Below are 20,193 nucleotides of genomic sequence, written 5' to 3'. Positions count from 1 at the left end.
ATGTCATGGCTGTGGTGGGTGGGATGGAAACTCACTGGCCAAAGACACTCTGAAGCCAGTCCTTCTCAGAGGAGAACAAAAAAATCTCCTTCTTCCTTTAACTAGAAGACAAGAACAAAAAGGAGAGAGGACAGTAGACATGTGGTCTTGGAGCCTAATATGGCCTAAAATTCTTTAAAGAAACACTTCGCAACATGAAGGGCTGTGAGTAGGAGAGTCTTAAATGAGAATTTTATGGAGACCATAGGACAAGGGCTAGAGCCCATCTGCAGCCTTCACATTCCCGTGAAAACCTTTAGGCTTCAGCTCCAGGAGTCACAGGATGTTGAAAGGTAAATGGTTTCACAGTCAGGCAAGTGTTGAGGGAAGTACTGCACTGCAGCATCTACTGCCCATCTGCTGCTTTCTGACCAGAGATTTTTGCCTCAGAATAGATGTTTTGTCACAGTTTGTGCTCCATGAAGTCAGGTGGCCTGAGTTGGATCCTGGCTTTCTTTATTACTCTCCAAGTGACTCCAAGCAATGCATTCAATCTCAATCTGCCTTCTGGGTAACATGGGAGTAATAAGATACTCTCCCTTATTGTGGAATTTTGAGATGTATGTGAGGTAACACAGGCCACACATTCAGCACACCTCAGGGTGCATAGGAGGGATCGTTAAAATGGGGCTGCAACTGTTATCATTATTAATATTATTACAGTTAGTTAAATTCAATAACTTGAGAGATGAGCTTGTAGTAGTGGCTGCATTTCTGTTTCCTTTTATTTAGATTTTTTAAAAAATTATTTACTCATGAGAGACATAGAGGCAGAGACACAGGCAGAGGGAGAAGCAGGCTTCCTGTGGGGATTCTGGTGAGGGGCTAGATCCGAGGACCCCAGGATCACACCCTGAGCTGAAGGCAGACGTTCAATCCCTGAGCCACCCAGGCATCCCTGGGGTTCTGTTTCTTGATCCTGTCCTACCTAAGGGTTAACTTGCAGTTATAAACAAGCCCTCCCTTTCAATTTCCAGGGCATTGACTTCAAAGTTTTAGGCTCTTTACACCCTACAATTTGAATTGGTACTACTTTTGGTTCAACTGTGAAATTGTGGTATGATAGAGCTTACTCAGCCAGCCTTACTTTTTCTATTTTCCCTTGGAGCCAGTTTGGCATTACATAGATCTTAAAGCTGGTTTCACACTCCATTGTATCAAAGGTTAGAGGTCAATTTGAAACATGGCAGGAGTGGACAGTAATAGCATTTGGCACCTAGCTCCCCCTTTTATACAGTGTGAAGCATTTTAGAAACACCAACCTCAGTGGGGTGCTCAGATTAGTTCTGTTTTGAATTAGTCCCTCCAATCTGGGTGGTAAAATGCAAGCAGGGAGGTTAAATGAACTTATTCAAGTTCAGAAACAGAGAGCTTTTCGAAATTGATATTCATATTTAGAACATAAGCCTTACTGCTTTCCATTTCCTGCCCCTTCCTCTTGGCCTTCTCTGGGATCAAATGCATTCTCTGACATTTACAAATCTTCTGTATCTAGAAGGAAATGGCATTAAAGTACAACATTTGTCTAATTTTTTTCCTCATTCTGGTGGATTTTGTTACTGGACAGAGGGCATCAGGAGGGGAAGAAGGAAAAGAATTTTGTCCTGGACCTGCTATCAGTTGTGATTGTGTTTACAAAGTCATCAAAGTGAAGGGGATTACAAAGACTTCCTTGGGAACCAGCCATCCTCATTGGTGGTCCAGCAAAGGGACTCTGGAGGTTTGGTGTTGGAGAGGGAACAGTTCTCAAGTGATGCTGAATATTCACTTCTATTTTTCTAAAAGGAGAATTTTCAGCAGGTGACGCTCCCCTTCCTCCACCCAAGAATTTAAGGCTGCTATTGTTGGTTCTGACATCTTTCTAAGGTAGAAATGATAAGAAGAAGGACAAGAAAAAGGAGAAGGAGAAAAAAGAAGAGGAGGAGAAGAGCTAGAGAAGGAAGAGAAGGAGGAAAGGGAGGAGAAAAGTAAGATTTCTCCTACATAATTGCTGAAGATAAACATCTCTCTTGGCAAAATTGAAACATCCCAACAGTCCTTTATTGCTATTATTATTTTTTTCTTCTTGAAGAAGAAAAACACTTCAAATATTTGAATGCAGATTCAACCATAACTGCATTTGAATAACAGGTAAACATGTTCATGAGGGGAATATCTAATATTAATGGACGATGCTAAGGTAATCTAATCACAGATGGACACCTTTTTCTTTGGTGTCCCTGCTCTACAATGTAATGCTGAGCTTTTGAATTTATGATAAGAGAGATTATTCCATTGTAGCTAAAGATTTTACTGATGCTTAAATTGTTGACTTATCTATAAAGCAAGACATCTTTTTGTTACTTGCCTCGCTAGCTTCCTGACTGGTAAAAGTTATTGTACATTGTTTAGCAGGAGCTTTCAACTTCTCTCCCTATCACTTGGCAAGGAGTAGCTTTCCAGTCATTTGCTATTTTAGGCTTTATGAATGTGTCTACTTTATGAAGCTAACAAATGCCTTTTTAACATTCTGGACAATGTGTACTCATTTCATATCGTGACTCTTTCTATTCAGCATTGGCTATGTCTATAGACAAGCAAGAGAGGTAGGATTTTATTTCCTTAGGCTTCTGGCACGTTGAGTGGAAACTCGACATCCCAACCTTTAGAGCTCATGCTAGAACATACATCAGTGCTCAGCCTAGGCTCTCAGTCAAACATAAAAAATCTCAGTCAAATATAAAAAAATTCTGAAATGTTATTTTGGAGGGTATTATAGGTGTGTTTCTGGCAAATTTCATGTGGTGTTAATCAGCTGTTCTAAAGAGCATCCAATGGGAATGGTGAATCTCGGTGTTTCCTAGTGGCTTTTGAAGTCCCACCTAGATGGGAAATTGCAAAATATACAACATTTTCCCTGTAGATCCAAGCAATATGTTCACAGAATCCTCAAATATACATTCCAATAAAATCATTATAATGCAGCTCATTTATTATAGTTCTACTTTGAAAAATAGAAAGTCGGTGTCCATCAGACTTCTAGATTTTTTCTTCTATGGTTAATTTTGATATTTCTAGGCAACTAGGGTCAATAAGTCTGAGTCGATATGACATTCAGCATCTTTTCCTTCTTAAATGCTTAAGGATATCAGGGAGAACCTCAAGCATTAAAACATTTGCCTTTGGGTAGTATCAGTTAGTTTTGCAAATCAAAATAAATTGATGTAAGTTGTACTTTAATAGATATAAGATGTACTTAAAGTCACTTGGTGTGTTATCCTAACTTGAAAAATGCCTTATAGGGCCAAAAAGATATCGTTCTTAGTTTTCTCTGACAATATTCACACATATTCACTTATAGATTAATATTGTTGGCTCTCAACAAGCAGTCCAGACTCTGCCAGTCACAGGTCATACTGAAATGGCTTACCTTAGTTATAAGTTTGGATGCTTCTAATTTATACATACTCTATTTTTTTAAAAATTGTATTTATTTATGCATGAGAGACATAGAGAGAGAGAGAGAGAGAGGCAGAGACACAGGCAGAGGGAGAAGTAGGCACCATGCAGGGAGTCTGATGTGGGACTCGATCCCGGGCCTCCAGGATCCCACCCTGGACTGAAGGTGGTTCTAAACCGCTGAGCCACTGGGGCTGCCCTACACACTCTATTTTGAGTGTTATGCCATCAAGAAGAGAATTAGAATTTTGAAAAAATATCCCTGAGTAGTAAGTCTTTTATGATCATTCCCAGATCCTCTAAGGATGTGAAAATTCTCTGATAGTCTAAGTGCATCTAACTTTTTGGTGGAATAACAGATACTCCAATCCCCTGTGTTGTTAATTCTATTTAAAATTCTTCTGGACAATGAACCTGCAGAATGAAGCATCCTTTACTATGCTACTGTATCGTAGCTGAAACTCTGGGAGGGCAGTTACCAGTTTAGAGTGTTTTTGCAAATTATCTTGAATCCGTATGTAATTGAGGGAGAGTCAGGCTCCAGTACCATTTCCTAGTGAGAAATTATTATTTTTTCCATTTTCATGAAGGTTTAATGATAATAAAAAAAAAGCCTACAACATTTTTTCTGATGTTGGGTTGGGCAATAGTGGTGGTGCCCTTCCTCCCCAGTGTGCCTCAGCCCGGGAAGATTTCAAATAGTTGGGGGACACCCTAGGCAGCCATCTCTTGTGTCTGAATGGCTCTTTCCATAGCTATGCCCATCCATCACCAATGACAACAATCTAGAAGTGCCTAAAGGAACACCTACTTCATGACTTTTCACACTATATATGATGAAGGACCAGGTTTTATGCTTTATTTCCAAGGAAAGAAAAGATCTACAAACATAAGTCTGCTGATTAGGCAAGTCAATTGACTAAATAGTTTCTAAATACTTCCAATTTCTGTGCTTGTGGCACTATGGACAGGTAATAAACAGTTTGAAGACAAGCACTAGTCCCTGGAGGAAACTTTAAATAGCCCTGACCTAGGTCTGTTGGTAGAAGGACATCTTGGTTCTACTCTCTGGACAAATTAGCATCCTAGCTGAGCCATGTGATGGAGACTGATATTTAGAGTTGGCTCAAGTAGTTTTTGAAGGAATTTTCTGTAATAATCTGGTATGCCACCCTTCTCACAGTCCAGTCAAGTTCCCTGAAATAAGGGATTGTTTTACTGTATTCCTTTGATGAGGGAGGAGGTGTTTTCCTGCTCAGAGGATACCCTTTGGATTTCCTGTTTCATCGTACTTGAACTGTTAGGATTCAAGAATTTAGAGAATTTGGCAAAAGTCCTAAATTCCTCTCGAATTTCTCCCATGTGACACAAGGACAAATATGCAATTGAGAATCAGAAGGAAGGGGGGTAAAAATTTCCTGGGGGTAGGTATGTAAATCAAACATTAATGAGAATTCTAGGCTACATGTATTAGCATTCAAATGTAGACAATGAAACTTTTAGAGCTTGGGAACAATAGCACAATTTTAATGCAGGAAGCTTCTTGTCTCCATATATGTGAAAACATTATTTATAAAAGGATGACAACAGGAGTGAAAACCTGATAGTAAACAAACCAATTCTTAAAGTGTTATTCTGCAAAATAAATACTGCAATGCTGTCTTTCCAATGTTTGTTATTCCAGATATATCTTAATTGTGCAATTTGAAGAGCTTAAAAAAATTTTTTTTTGTAACCTCTTTTTTTCTTTCTGCTCAATTGTTATTCCTTCTAGCTCTCTTTGTTGTGAAACCAAGGTCTCAGTGGTGCCAACAGCGACTTAATGGGTCTTTGAGGAATCCTCCCTAAGCCATTTTTAGCAATTAGGACCCAATCTTGTTCTATGATTACTGAGAATTTGAAAAAAATCAAACTCTCTCATATATATTTCTAGAATAATAAGGGAAACTGATTGACAGAATTTGTAGCATTAACTAGATGTAATTTTGACTTAAAAACAATGAGCTTTTACTTGACAGTTATGCTCATCCTAAAGCAAAATATTTTGGAGTTGGTCAACTTAGAAGAATACAAGGGAAAGAAAAAAAGCATACTTAGTAGACAAGGATGATGTGTACAAATGTCACATCTTCTACTGGAAGGGATAGTTTGGGTAGCATGTCATAAAAAATGTCAATTAAGTATCTCTTAATAATACTCAGCATTTAGGCACCTCTAAGCTCTTCAAAGAAAGATAAACCAACTGGATTTATTAAATTTCAGAAAAATAGTTTCTGTCAAGTAGCAAAATATAAAAATTTACTTATCTTTCATGCTGTGAATCTTATTTGGATGCAACTCATTCTTTGCAGATGAATCCACGGTACTTTTTCCACACCTTCAGAAGGTGTAGATGCAAAATGAGAAAACTCATAAAACACCATAGTGATCAATCCAGTGCCCTGTAGTTATTGACAGAGTTCCAATACAAGGAAGATTTTTTTGGTGTTTTTCTCGTCTTTCGCTTTTAAAGAGAGAAAGGGCAGAGAAGGGTTTCTTGCATGGGTCAAGGCAGGATCTAAGAGAGATATTAGGGTTAAGATCCATCCAACCCATGGTGAGGTAACTTCTCCTCTCACCTCCCTTGAATCAAAACACTTTACCTTAAGAAGTTATGAGAGAAGAGAAATACATAAACTTCAACCTATGTTTTTGGAAGATTTTCAACAAAATGAAAATTTTCTACATGCATAGAAAAATAACTTATCTAGAGTAATTTATACAAGGAAGAAGCTTATCCAGAGGCTATTTCTAGCTGCTTGAATCTCAACAGAAGAGTAAAAAAAAAGGAGAGCTAGTGTTCCGAATTCTTGCATCATGCTTTTTTAGGGAGCTCCATGGTCACTTGGGCTTATTGATTTCCTGAATGAATAAAGGTGCTTTTTCATTAAGTCCCCTTGTCAATGCTCCATCCTTTCTTGCATGGCAGGACCCATGTTAGGGCTGTGGGACAATGAAGGTAAGCCCTTTCCCTCCTGCTGTACCCAGTCAGGTGAAGCAAGACAGGCAATTACACACAATGCATATGAAGTGGTAGGGATATTATGGGAGCACCCAGGGGAGGCATATAATCCAGGATTTGGAGCTTCAAAGAAGGTGCCCTGGAGGTGGTGATGTGTCCTTGAGACCAGAGAAATAGTAAGAAGGTGGGGCAAGGTGTTGAGTGTCATGGAAGAAGCACTTTCCAGGCTGAAGTGTGAGTGTGAAAATTGTGAGTATGGGGAATGGAAGGCAGGATGGCTATTTACAGGGAAAAAGGGTGAGAAGAGAACTTCTCAAATTGGAGGGGACCTTCAAGATCATGTCACTCACATACTTTTCAGATCAGGTAACTGAAGCTGGGGAAGAGGGATTGCATAAATTCTTATCATTGGTTAAGAATTAATCAGTACTAGAGCTCAGGCTTTCTGACTCCCAGCCCCTACTTTTCTTATAATTCTAAGGACTTGGTCATTTTTCTTCAGGATAAAATACATTGAAAAGAGCTGATAAAGGAAGGGAAGACTGAAGAAAGAAGATAAGCCACCACCAACAACAAAACAAGTCTTAATTCTTGTTATAGATTGATGGTCATAATGCTAACAATCCAGAAAAAGTAGATCAAATTTAGAATTTCTTGTTTAAGCAAACAAGCGTATCATATGGCTTGGAAATACTTAACATAAAATGATTAAAATCGAAATACCATACCCTTTTCAAAAAAAAGCTTTGAACATCTACTTCATGAAACACACATAGGGGTGAAGTTTTAATTCAAGATGTATTTATGTAGAATACATCATTCTGTAATAATAACAGATAAAAAGGATATAAGAATACAATTGGAAATCTTGAGTAGACCATGTTATCAAAGGAGAAAATACACTTTACATGCTTGTCATACCATGTTGCCTTTAAAATCATTCTTCAGCTAATCCTGAATAATACCTATACGAATAGTACCATTTTTAGACTGTCTTTGCCCTTGATGCAGATATAGCAAGAGCTTGGGGATGGCTTTAGGAACACCAGAAGCATCATATGCAGAATTCAAACATTTCAGGGCAGCAGTTAAAGGGGATGACATATAATAATTCTGCTTAAGGCAAATCAATAATTCTCTGAGATAGGCATTAATGTTTAGCTGGAAAACTTTTTGAAGAACAAATATATCTGAAAATGGAAGAAATGTAATAGAAATATAATCGACCAAAACTTGATGTCAACTGAAAATCCTAGAGTGGCAAGTATATTTAGAGTACCAGGACAGGTGATAAACCCTATGGGTAGTTAGTGATTAATGTGGGTACTTGGAATTCTCTTTTACCAGGGACACACACACACACACACACACACAGGGCAAGGGAGTAGTTAAGGAAACTTTCAAAGGGGAATTTTGGAGGATGAATAGGAGTCACCCAGATGGAGAATTTACTCTGGATGGTACAAGAACACATAGATGACTGGAAAAGGCAACTGGGTTCTGGAAATTGGAATGGAGGAAAATAAGGCAACAGAAGAAGGAGGATAAGCAGTCTGAGGTTCTGGTAGAAAGAACTACTTTAGCTAGATTCCATGATAGGAGGCTCCTCATGCTAGTTGGGTATCTGGAGTGGGATATATAAGAATATAGGGTTTCCATTTGCCATTCCTGTACAGGGCTAGTCTTCCTTTGCACATGACTTGTGGCTCTTCCTCTAGGGTGTTGCCACTCAAACTGTGATCCCAGGACCAGCAACATCAGAATGACTTCAGAGTTTCCTGGAAATGCAAAATATAATGCCCTACTGTGGATCTGCTGAATCAGAAACTGCATTTTAACAGGATCCCCAGGTAGTTTTTATGCGTTAAGTTTGAGAAACATTAGTCTAGGGCAATGTTTTTTTCAAGTTTTTTTTTTTTTTTTTTAAACTCACCCTTCCACATGGCAAGATACTCATTTTACATTGTGGCATAGAAGATGTGTGCTCATGCACTTGCATCTGAAGACAATTTTTCAGGGGGGGAAATGTATGTCGTCTATGCTATGCTATCCTATTCTGGCCTATTCTAAAACAAAATACAGGTCAACACCCACTCCACTGATTTCATAAGTCACTAATTTTTTGTGACACATTTGGTTTATGTTCCTAAAGAGACCAAAGTGGCCTAGTCCTGAAATAGAATGCAGGAAGTACTTTCCCAGTTTTCAGAAAAAAAAAAAAGAAAAAGAAATTAAATAGAAAAGAGTTTGTCTATTCAAAGATTTTTTTTTCCTGTACAGTTTTTAAAAAGATCTGGCTTTGCCATTACTTGATTGCTAGCAACTGTCAGTAAACATAATAAAGGAAGAGGAGACAAATATTCATGGGAAAAGAAATGGAAAGAGTCAATTATGCTTAGTCTAATTAAAAAAAATAGTGATGTGATTTTGATTGGAATCTTATTATCATAGAATTAATATTTCTTGGCATGACATTTTTCTTGAGAAGAAAAGTCTGACCTAATGATATCACTAATGTATTAGTATTTAACATCACCTGATTACAGTTGACTATCACTATTCTAGAAAAGAATTTTTCAAACAATTTTTTACCATAGTGTGATTGGCAGGGCAAGAGACCCCAAAGCCCACTTATTCTATCCATTCCCACCCTACAGAGGAAAAAGAATATCGTAATAAGAGGGAACGTGTCACTGTATAAGCAAATTTTTGTGGTTTGCCTTCACAGAGTGGTAGAGATGATTTGCATTTGAGTCACAATGTATATATGACTTAAAGTCTAGTGATTGCAAAATTATGGTCCTCAAGTACCATTGATAGAAGCATATATCACTCTACACTCTGGGGTTAACCAAACAATCCACAACAAAGTCCAATGTGAATGAAGAAGCTAAGCCAAAAGTAATTCATAAGTAGAAGGCATTTGGAAACCATGGCTACGCTAAGACCGCACAGATAACCAAGTACACTTCCTGAAATCTGCAGGAATTCCACAAGTTGCTCTCAGAGTTGTGCAACCTTCTAGTGTTACATGGTGAGGTAGCACCCTGTATTAGACTCATCAGTAAGCTCTACTCAAACAAGAATTTAATTTTGCAAATACAGTATTTTAGTAACTTTAACTCATTCATTCACTAGGTGGCCAATATGTGGTCACTGAATGTATATAAAAATGACACTATATGAATTATGCATTGTTTAGCTGAAAGAACCACAGAATGTGCATTATTAAGAGGCCCAATGTAGATTATAATCCATATTTTAGAGCCGCTACCAGAGAATCATTTATTACCAAAGCTGAGCTACCTAGTAACAACTCTACAGTTTTATAGCTTTTTAAGGTAATTGTTTTTTCCCCCATTTTTCAGAGACTATAGGAGAATGCATTGAGATTTGCCTGGGAACCAAGCCTGAGTAATTCTATATTTCCACCTTCTCAGTCCTGTCAAGGCCAAAGATTACTGTAAAGTTTCATCTCACAAGCAAGATCTGATTAATTTGTAATAGATGCCTGAGGGGCTGTGATGAAACCAGAAAGAGGTATCTTGACTGATCAAGGATACTGGCCATGGGTGTTGGGCAAGGGAAGGGCAGTTGCATGCCTTGATTTGTCCTTATTTTTTTTTTAAGAGATTATTTATTTATTCATGAGAGGCACACACAGAGAGGCAGAGACATAGGCAGAGGGAGAAGCAGGCTCCTTCTGGAGCCTGGGGAGCCTGATGCGGGGCTCCATCCCAGGACTCTGGGATCATGACCTGAGCCAAAGGTAGATGCTCAACCACTAAGCCACCCAGAGCCCCTTGATTTGCCCTTCTTGCTACAGGCTCTCCTAAACTCTAAGGCAAGGCATGGATCATCTGTCACATTGTTGAGCTATGCTTCTGGAATATCACCGGTTAATTAAGCTTTGACTTCCTCCTCACCATGTCCAGACTCAGCTAAGGTGGTCAGATAAAACACTGGATGTTCAGAGAAACCCAAATGTCAGGTAAACAGCAAATACATTTTGGTTCTCAATATGCCCCGAATATCGCGAAGGACACGCTTACACAAAAGATATTGTTTATTCAAAATTCAAATTTTATTGAATACTCTCCATGTTTATTTGCTCAATCTGGCATGCTAAATCTGGCATTTAGGACATGTATTAGTGTCCTAGAATCTGGATTTATAGGTCATCTACCTCTAACTTCCTTAGGGGACAGCAAACTCACCAAGCCCTGGAATAGTTCTGGGTATCCCAGGGTGACCCAAGGTAAATAAGCAAAGTAATCCTGAATCACACAAGTTGGGTAAATCCAAGGAATGTGGGAAAGGGGAGTGGGAAGTGATTTAAAAGATTAGGGGGTCAGTGGGATGTAGGAGTCAGGAATGTTCAATATTGTAGGTTGGGATTAAGCTGTCTGGAGGAAGCTGAGGTAGGGAAAACCAGTTGGCCAGAGGTGACTCTTTGAGAGGGATTTAGGAGGAGAAAAGTAGTGTGGCTTTGTGTTTGGTCCTTTCAAACTTCCGATGACTTTCACATCAGGAGTTTCTTGAATAGTGGGAAGGAGTAAGAATAAGGCATTTCCAGGGGTTCAGGCCGGCACTTGACTTGGAAGGGAAATCATAATTCTATGTGTGATTCTGAAATACGGTGATGGTAATCTTTGGAGTCCTGCAAAAGCATTCTAACGTAATATTCTTAACACTTTCACAAGGAAAGTGGTGGAGAGAAAACGCATTTGTACACAGAGTGCCAGGAGGGACTCTTTGCACTCCTTCTCTCTCTCTCTTTCTCTCTCTCATTTTATCTGGTATCTGGGAGTAAAATCTAGTTGTCGGTATTTGCTTCAAATGAATTGTGTGTGTGTGTGTGCGTGTGTGTGTGTGAGAGAGAGAGAGACAGAATGAGAGACAGAGAGAGAGAGAGAGGATATGAGGATATGGTTTAATTTTAACCATGATCATTTTTGGCAATGATTCAATTGCACCCTAAGCTTTGTAGGGCAAAACAACGGAAAAGCTGAAAACCAGAGCTTTGCCAAAGATTAAATTTGTGACCAGCCATAGAAAGATTTACAGTTGGGCACTAGGTTAAAACTAATTTCCCCAGTGGTTTCATTAGATTTTTCCGTATGCAGAAGAGTTATGCTGCAATGTGGCGATCTTTGTCATTCTGGTAAATTGCACGAAATCAACCAAGTGCCTGGTGGCTGTGATTCAGAACTGTGATCGAGCCTGTGTTACCCATCTGAATTTGCAGGGAAGGTCTAACTTGGAGCTTCTTAGAATTCAGCCCAGTTCTTTCTTTTGCTTTATTGACATGTTTTATTAAGCGCTGAAACACCTACGGAATGCCCAACGGACTGCAGGCAAAACGGGGTTAAAGACATTCATCTGATGACTTTCACGTAAAGTCTTAGATATTCAGCAATTTAGGAGGAAATGCTCTTACCAGCTCCCAAATGCAGCTTCCCAGCAAACCGGCTATACTGGCTTGGGTCCCAAGAACACTCTGCGGTGTTTCGAAAATATAATGGTCATTTTTGCGTTACTTACTGCAAGGTCCCCGGGAAGATGAAGGCAGGGGAAACAGCTTAATGTGCCAGGCAGCTGGATTTCCTCTAAAGCCTTTTCCCTTTAAAGACGCTTCCTCCTTTCGCAGGTTTATAAACAGCCCTTCCTGTGATTTTGCAGCATAGGATATGGTGAGTGCCCCTGCCAGCTCACAGCACAGCCAGGTGCTAAGCATCTGCTGTAGTGAGCTGGTGCCTCTGCAAGCTGCGTGTGCACTGTAGGTGTGTGATAGCCATTGTGTCATTGTTTGGGAAGCCAGGAGGCTGGCTGTAACTCTCACACGCGAGCCTCCTCAATTAGTCTTGCAGGTAGCAAGAATACCACTGTAGTGTGAATTGCTCATGCTCTGCTTCTTGCTTTGTCTTCTCTGCTAAGCCAGTCCCAGTGGTACCAAAAGAAGCAGGAAGCCCAGCCCGGGTGGTGCATTATTGCTTTGCAGCCAAGCGGTCCTGGAGGTTATGGGCAGAGATAGTTTCTCTTTTCCATGATGAACAAGGACAAGTTCCATTTTCTTCGTATAATCCCCCCCTCCCCCCGCCCATATAACTGTTGAATTTCATGATAGGAAAAGTATAGTGATAGAAGATAGTCTGGATGCAAAGACTTGGGAAACCCAGGTACATGCATAATGGAATGGGTTAGCAGTTGGTCCTTCTTCTAGAGGTAAACAAATAAACAAACAAATATTGGGTAAGTCATCCCAGAGGCATGATTACAACGTTCTGGATGGCCCGCCTACTATGAATGACATGAAATTTAGATCAGGGAATAGCTGAGCAACAAAGCAACTGTTCCACCTTTAATAATTATGGATTTGATTTCTAAATTACATGAATAATTAGTAACCAAGGGCAGAATTGGTGGCATCAAAAATAACCCATATTTCTACACGATCCCACCCCAGTCTGAGTGTATGCCAGATGCACCTCATTTCATATGCTTTATCCAAAAGAGAAATGTGAGTACCTTGAATTTTAATAACTGGAACTGGATTTTAAGTCTACGAGGGTGAGACAATGTATGACAGTTGATATTTACATAGTGATTACTATGTGCCAGGCACAGTGTTAAGTACTTTGTGTGAGTTTTTAAATTTTAATCCCTGCAACAACCCCACGATTTATATGCAATAATAATCACCATTTGATCCACATAGATGTTGCCCCAGAAAGGTTAAAATAATTTACTGTAAGTACTTAGTGATGAAGTTCAGATTTCGACTCGGGCAGTCTGGTATTCCTGGGGTCCATACTCTACTGGCAAAAAGTGATCTGGACATAGTTGTCACATAGGTAAACCTTAGACTTGCCATCGTTCAGACTAGAACCCACTAGATAATTCTGACCAGACAATTGGATACTTCATTCTGCTCTCATTGCCAGACCTCCCTTGTAAGATTGACATCCATGAAGTCAGACTTTGTTATCTATCTCTGTATTTTGAACCACAGTTAGCTCAGACACACAAGGCAAGATGTTTGGCAATATAGTTGAATAAATGACTAGGATATTTATAAATTATTTTTGTAGTAGTGTTTTTGTATTTTGTCATATGTAAGAGGTTAAGGTAACATCGCTATGGTTACCGATATTATTCTACGTGTCTTTAGAATCTCTATCCTGCTAGAGTGGTAGCAAAAACAATTTTAGTCAACTTGGGGTTTCCTATGCTTTTTATATACATTGTAGCTATGTTTGGAGGGGGGGTGAATTGGAGGCCCTAACCAGGTGAAATGGACCCTGGGTACTCTTCCCAGATTCCTTTATCAGCACAGAGATATCTATTCCCCCAGCTGAGGAGAGTGTTGTCTCTGGAGAGCTCACAGCTTCATTCCACCCTGAAACTTGACCTTGGCTTAAAAGAGATGCCCTAGGTTATAGCCCTTTCCTGGAAGCAAGACATATCCAATGATGATTGAAATGGGAGTACAAAGGCTCACCCCCTAGCCTCAATATGGGACAATTCTGAGAGTCTCTCCCAGCCCAGAGCTCCCTAAAGAATTATCTGAGACCTCAGTTATAACTGCATTGCTCTTTAGCTCCGTCCCTGCCCAAATCTGCTTCATTTAGGTCTTTGCCTGTGCTCCCAAATATATTTCCAAACAAATTTCAGCACACAATTCTCTCTTTCAAGGGACCTGACCTAAGGTGGTAGGTATTAGGAGCAGTTCTAGGAAGCAGACTTCGAAATGAAGTTTGGGAGCTAGACTACTGTACCAAAGACCCAGACATAGGTGGGAATACAAGCAATCGCTGTATACCGTGACTGTGCTAGTGTTAACGTGTTCACCGCAGATGAGATGGAGATACGATCTCTGTGGAAGGGAATGCATTAGCTGGTACTATTTCTCAGGCATTTGGGAGATACAGGGGGAGAATTCTACTTATAAGGTCCAGGGAATCAGATTGCTGTTGGGAGCTCTGGATGCATTGCAGAAAACTGAGTGATTCATCACCAACTGAAGATGAAGTGTGAAACTCAGAAGGCCTCCTTACCTCTGTATGATGAGACTTTCATTTCTTGTATTCAGGAGCCAGAAAAACCTGGTGATGAGGATAGGTCTGTAGCAGAGTTCTAGGTATGGTCTAATATTCAACTCTGGCAAATATGCCAGGCCAAGGTCAAGGCCTTGACTAGAAATGCATGACATGTTGAGACTTGATATGAAGACATCTAATTTGATGTACTCAAGAACCTTGAAAACTTGGATTCCTCTAAAACTTTGTGCCTGCAGAACTGGCCTTCTCATTTCTATTAGAGGACCGTGCTCCCTTTGGCTTGAAGACATTTCAGTAGCCTCTAGCTTGTAAGACAACATGCACCCTACCTGCCATAGTGTCCACCACTACTTCCCTTCCTAGACACCAAATCAGGACCAACTTATAGTATAATCCACCTGGGGAAATGCTATCCTGCTAAGGAAAGAAAGAGGCTAATGTTGCGACATGGCCCAGCCAGTAGGTACCTGCAGGAGCTATGAGAGTAAATATAGACATGATCCAGGGAGCACTGGACTGAAAAACTGATCAGTATAGGAATATTTTCCCAGGACACAGAATTTATCACCTGACCAGAAGCCAGGGAGACTGCACTAATATACTGCTAGGATGGCTTTTATGAGTTTGAAAAAAAGAAATGGCCTATACAAAATGAAATACAAGTATCAGAATTTCTGTGGAAGATAATGGAGTAATAATGTATCCAAGGCTTAGAGGAGTGAATACACTTGATGTAGCTTGGATATTCCAAGGAAGGCTGGAGACCCCACCAGCTAACTATGTTCTATGGGAGGATTTGAAATACCCCTCATTTATCAAAGTGATGAGGAATATGATGGTAAGGGGGTACTCATATTATTGGGAAGTTCAGTAGTGGCCATGCTCTGTATGCTAGGGCTAATGATAGGAGATGTTGTATATCTTGGCTTCCTAATAGAAAAGGGGATTATAGGATTCCAAAATAATAGAGACCAAGTAATAAAGCTTAACCTCTGAATGAATGAGGGCTTAATTTTTGTAATGAGAGTCAAGGTTGAGTAGCAGTGAAGAAGCCTGACATGCAGAGAGTTAGGTTGTTAACAAAGTACATCCTAGCAGGGAGATAGATGGGTGGCCAATAATGATACTGCTTAATCTATGTTATCAAAAGAAATCATGGATGGATGATCAGGAGGCTGAGGGCAGCTATGCCAAAGAAAGTCATGGTTCCTCTCCCAGTTTCTGGACCTATAATCCTCATATTTTTTCCTTGGCCTGTGGGGATAAGAAATACCTTAACACAAAATGTATAAGGCCAAAGAGAAATTTTTGAAATGGTCCCTGTCCCTACTCCACACCACTACCCCAGCTAAGAGGTATATAAAAGGCAGTGTCACATACCAGGAGAAATGGAAGATATTAATGTCACCTTTAAAGACTTAAAGTGTGCATTATATCCAGACTTTATCCATCAGCTGGGCCCAACAGAAACCAGATAGGTCCTGGTGGATAAGAGTAGACTACTTCAAACTTAACTAAGTGACATTCCCAATTGCAGTTGCTGGGCCAGGTCCGTGACTTTGCTATAGTAGATTAACACAGCCTCAGTACATTGTATGAAGTGATCAATATGGTGAACATATATTTTTTTTCCACCCTTATCAGGAAGTAGGTTCAGATGCAATTTGCGTTGATGTGGGACAAAAACAAAAATAGTATACATTTATTATGTTTTCCCAGAGATAATTAATCCTCCCTGCTTTTGTTATAATATAGTCCAAAGGGATTGGACCATTTGGATATCTGCAGAACCTAGTCTACTGTATTGATGAGATAATGTTAATTGGACTGATAGAGCAAATTGGACTGATAAATAGCAGATATTTGAAGTTCTTTGTAATTTACATGTGCTCCAGAGGATGAGAGATAAATTATACCATATTTCAAGATGTGGTAGGCCACATCAGTAAAGCTGTAGGGATCTAATGGTCTAGAATATGCTGTGAAATCCCTTGTGAAGAAGAGGACAAAGTATTGCATCTTGCATCCTCTACCACTGAGAAAGAAGCACAAACTTGGTAGGCTTCTGTTGCCACCACATTTGGAGATGTTGTTCTTACCTATTTACTGGATAGGAATCTGACCTTAGCTGTGCCAAAATGCTTGCAGTGAAGGATGTATAATGCCCTAATCCTTGATGTCATCTATCACAGACATGCATCATCCGGTCTGGTTCTTACTTACCATTTTCTATGTGACTGTGAATATGCCCTCATTCCCACCTGCAACTGCCTTGTTTGGGGATGTCCTAAGAAAGCACATGAGAATTATTCTGCTTTTTCTGTGCCATGCCAGAACATGAGAACCCATAAAGCAGTCTCTTGTTTTGTATACCTACGAGCACCTACACTGTGAAACCATTCTCATTCTTTTTATCTCTTTGATTTTGCTGCCTGTCTGCTGCTTCTGAGTTTCCTAATATTGGGCACACTCTTGGGGGCCAGTTGGCCCCTATGATTAGTATCAATTCACTTCTTTCTTCTCAGCACTTCCTTTTTCTTCCCTTCTCTCTTGTCCAGGGAGAAGATATCAACTACTGGGGCAGGTGTTAGTGGATGAACTCACTTCTCAAATCCCCAGAATGACTAAAATAAGCTTTTCAACTCCCTTAGGGTAAAGATTTTTGAAATAGAAGAATGAGTGGTCTTTATCACCTTTACTTTTGGTCTGGCTATATGCCTCCTCTGAGATAATAAATGAAGAAGGCTTAGGTGGTTGGATTGGACAAAGGGTAAAAGATAGGCTACAGAAGAAAATACCCTTAAATATCTGTAAAAGCCAGTTCAGATATTTCAAAAATATAATCACACTATATCTAGCACTTTCTTGCAGTGAATATCTACTTGCCCTACACAATTCTTTTAGGGCAACATCGATCTCTCTTTCTTATTAAATCTAGGATCTAATATGCTGGTCTATGTGTATTAATGATTTTTGTTTTTATTATTGAAGTTGTTAACTATAGCCAACACACCAGATAATAAAATGGTCAATTTGAAATACAAATACTGACATTAGATTCTTGAAACTTAACATTAACCATATCAGCTATACAGATGGGAATTTGCAGTCCTATCTTCAGAGTTGACTGACTTAGGCTTTCTTTTATATTTTAAAACTTACAAGCATCTTTCTTAGTATCCACAATAATCTATTTATAATGTTCACACACTTCAATGATTCACTGTAGTCTACATTTCTAAGTAAATATCTCACTTCCTGGTTAGATAATGAGATTTCATGAATGAAGCTGGTATTATGAATGAAAGGATTGCCAAGAAGAGGAAACCAAATCCAGAATTCAAGTACACCTTGCTTCTTCTGCTTGTCCCTGCTTTGAGTAAGGAAAGTGCTGAGGAGGTCTGAGCTAGCAACATTTTGGCTTGAGTGAACACTTGACTAATAGGAATCACTCTGTTCAACCATGTTAATTGTTAAGAAAGTGCACGTAAAACTAACAGTGATGTACCATGTCATGACTCTTAAATTGTCAAAGATAAATACAAAAATGATTTCTATGGGTTTAAGAAATGGACATTTTCACTTAACAGGTGTGACTATAAATTGGCCTGCTTTTTCAGAAAGGCAATTTGATAATTTTGGACAGGGGCCTCAAAATATTTGTTTTCCCTTTGATTTAGTAATTTCATATTCAGGGACTTATCCTACAAAAATTGTCAGAGATTAAGCAAAGATTTATGTACAACAATGCCTATTAAATATTTATTTGTAATATTCAAAAATTAGAACCAACCCAGTACTGATAATAGACTATGGTCAACCAAATGATACCATCATTGTACTATGGAATAAAATGCATCGATTTAATTTTTGAAAACATTCAATGACATAGAAGATACTTATTATATTAAATGAAAATTATCATATTTACAGAGTCATCAGAATTTCATAAGAAAGGAATAATCTCTCTGGGTGTGAAAAAATTCCAGGAGGAACCAACCATGCCAACACTTTGATCTTGGACTTCTAGCCTCCAGAACTATGAGACAATACATTGCCATTGTTTAAGGAAAAAAATAATTCCAGTATGAAAATACATCAAAGTGTGATCAATGTTTTTCTTGGGGTATCACAGTCAAGGGGAATTTTCCCTTTTTCTTTGTAATTTCTGTACTTTCAAGGCTGTCCACATTGGCTATGTGTTACTTACCATTGTGAAGGAATAATAGAAGTATTCTCATACAAGGGATATTTGTCTTCGGAGACAACATTGGTTCCCTTCGTGGGATGAGAAAGAAAGCATTCTGTATGCACATAGTGCCCTGCAATGATGGACGTACATGAAGTTTATTCCCACAAAGTGTCTCACCATTCTCTGTTTTCTATTCTCAAAATCTCAGTCTGGGGTTTCTTTGGCATGCACTTATTACAAGCACAGCATTAAAAGCTCAATCTCTTCCTTCGCAGGGTGCCAATGGGAATTGCTTTCTTTTGTTATTCCTTGATGATTACTTCCTAAAATGCTTCCCTCATAACTATGCATAATTTGGAACTTCATTCTCTTCTTAGAAACAGCCAACACGTTAAGCTCTAAGCAAAGCATAGAATTTTGTGGCCCATAGTCTTTGTCAACTGCTGAGACATGAATTTTGACTTATAACCAGGGGGATATTTAGGAGAAAGGAATTCCAACATCCTTGTGGGGAAGGAGAAAATGTCAATTTCTAGACAAATAACAATAGCAAGGTGCTAGTTTCCATGTCTACTGAATGAGAAAAGAAATCATGAGTTGGTATGAATAGAAACTCATTCAGTGAGAAGTACAATGGGAGGTTGCAATGTTTAGTATTTCTCCAGGGAAATTGTTTTCTTCATCTGACCCTATATACCCCTTTTATTTTGATCCACTCCTTCCAAGATTTCTCCCAGAACAGGCTTTGCATAGTGCAATGTAGAAAATAAATGAAAACAAATAAAATGCTGTAAAATAGCATATGTGTTTTAGGAATAACTAAAAAGAGATTTTTCTCCCTTTTCCTTCTTCCTTTGACCCTCCATTCCTTTTTTTCTTGTTCTTATTCTTACTTTATTGCTCTCTCTCTCTCTCTTTGCTTCCTGATTTAGGTTGTTACACAAAGCCTGATCCTATCTGTTTCTTTGTAGGTAAGATTACACAAAATCAGAGTTTTAAAAATGGTATTTTAACATACACAAGCCATAACTGTTGTGATGGGAATATGCTCTCCTGTGTGAGATCGCATCTTCGTTTGGGATTCAACTTGTGATGTCTTTGCTTGGTTAAGGATATTGACAATAAGAGTGCCTTTCCTAATTTTTAGACTTTGAGATGCCTAGTGGCTGTTTTTGAATGATTTACTCACCATGGATTTAAAACCAGGGAATGTCTTGTTTCTTGTTTCTTTCAATAATTTTTACCAAACATCTGCTAAGAGCTCCCAGGGGTATATTTTGCAGAGGACTGAAAAATGACTGCTGGTAACGCTAAGAGCCTGCTACTTTCAGAATACGTAACACAGCTAATATGCATTACGATTTCATAAATCCATGAATGGATATTATATGGAGATTGCAGACCAGCTGTTCCTTCCTAAAATAAGCTGGAGGAACAGGGCTGCAGCTAGAGGGATTCGGGTT

The 20,193-nt window shown here is 39.1% G+C and overlaps 1 long non-coding RNA gene across 4 annotated transcripts in view; it reads right to left on the bottom strand.

Annotated features, from left to right (window-relative positions):
- LOC112669816 (uncharacterized) overlaps positions 1 to 20,193 on the bottom strand; it is a 58,837-nt gene that overhangs the window by 23,301 nt on the left and 15,343 nt on the right. For 3 of the 4 annotated variants that reach the window (XR_003142575.3, XR_003142579.3, XR_003142576.2), the window contains exon 3: positions 18,749 to 18,860. This is a non-coding gene — a long non-coding RNA (uncharacterized LOC112669816). Of the gene's footprint in view, positions 1 to 16,761; positions 16,826 to 18,748; positions 18,861 to 20,193 lie in introns of all 4 variants that reach the window. The other variant, XR_004818949.2, reaches the window with a different exon arrangement.

This window comes from Canis lupus, chromosome 25, assembly GCF_003254725.2.
Source record: "Canis lupus dingo isolate Sandy chromosome 25, ASM325472v2, whole genome shotgun sequence".
Lineage (NCBI taxonomy): Eukaryota > Metazoa > Chordata > Mammalia > Carnivora > Canidae > Canis > Canis lupus.
Note: the sequence above shows the minus strand (reverse complement) of the source record. Positions and strands in the feature narration are given on the sequence as shown.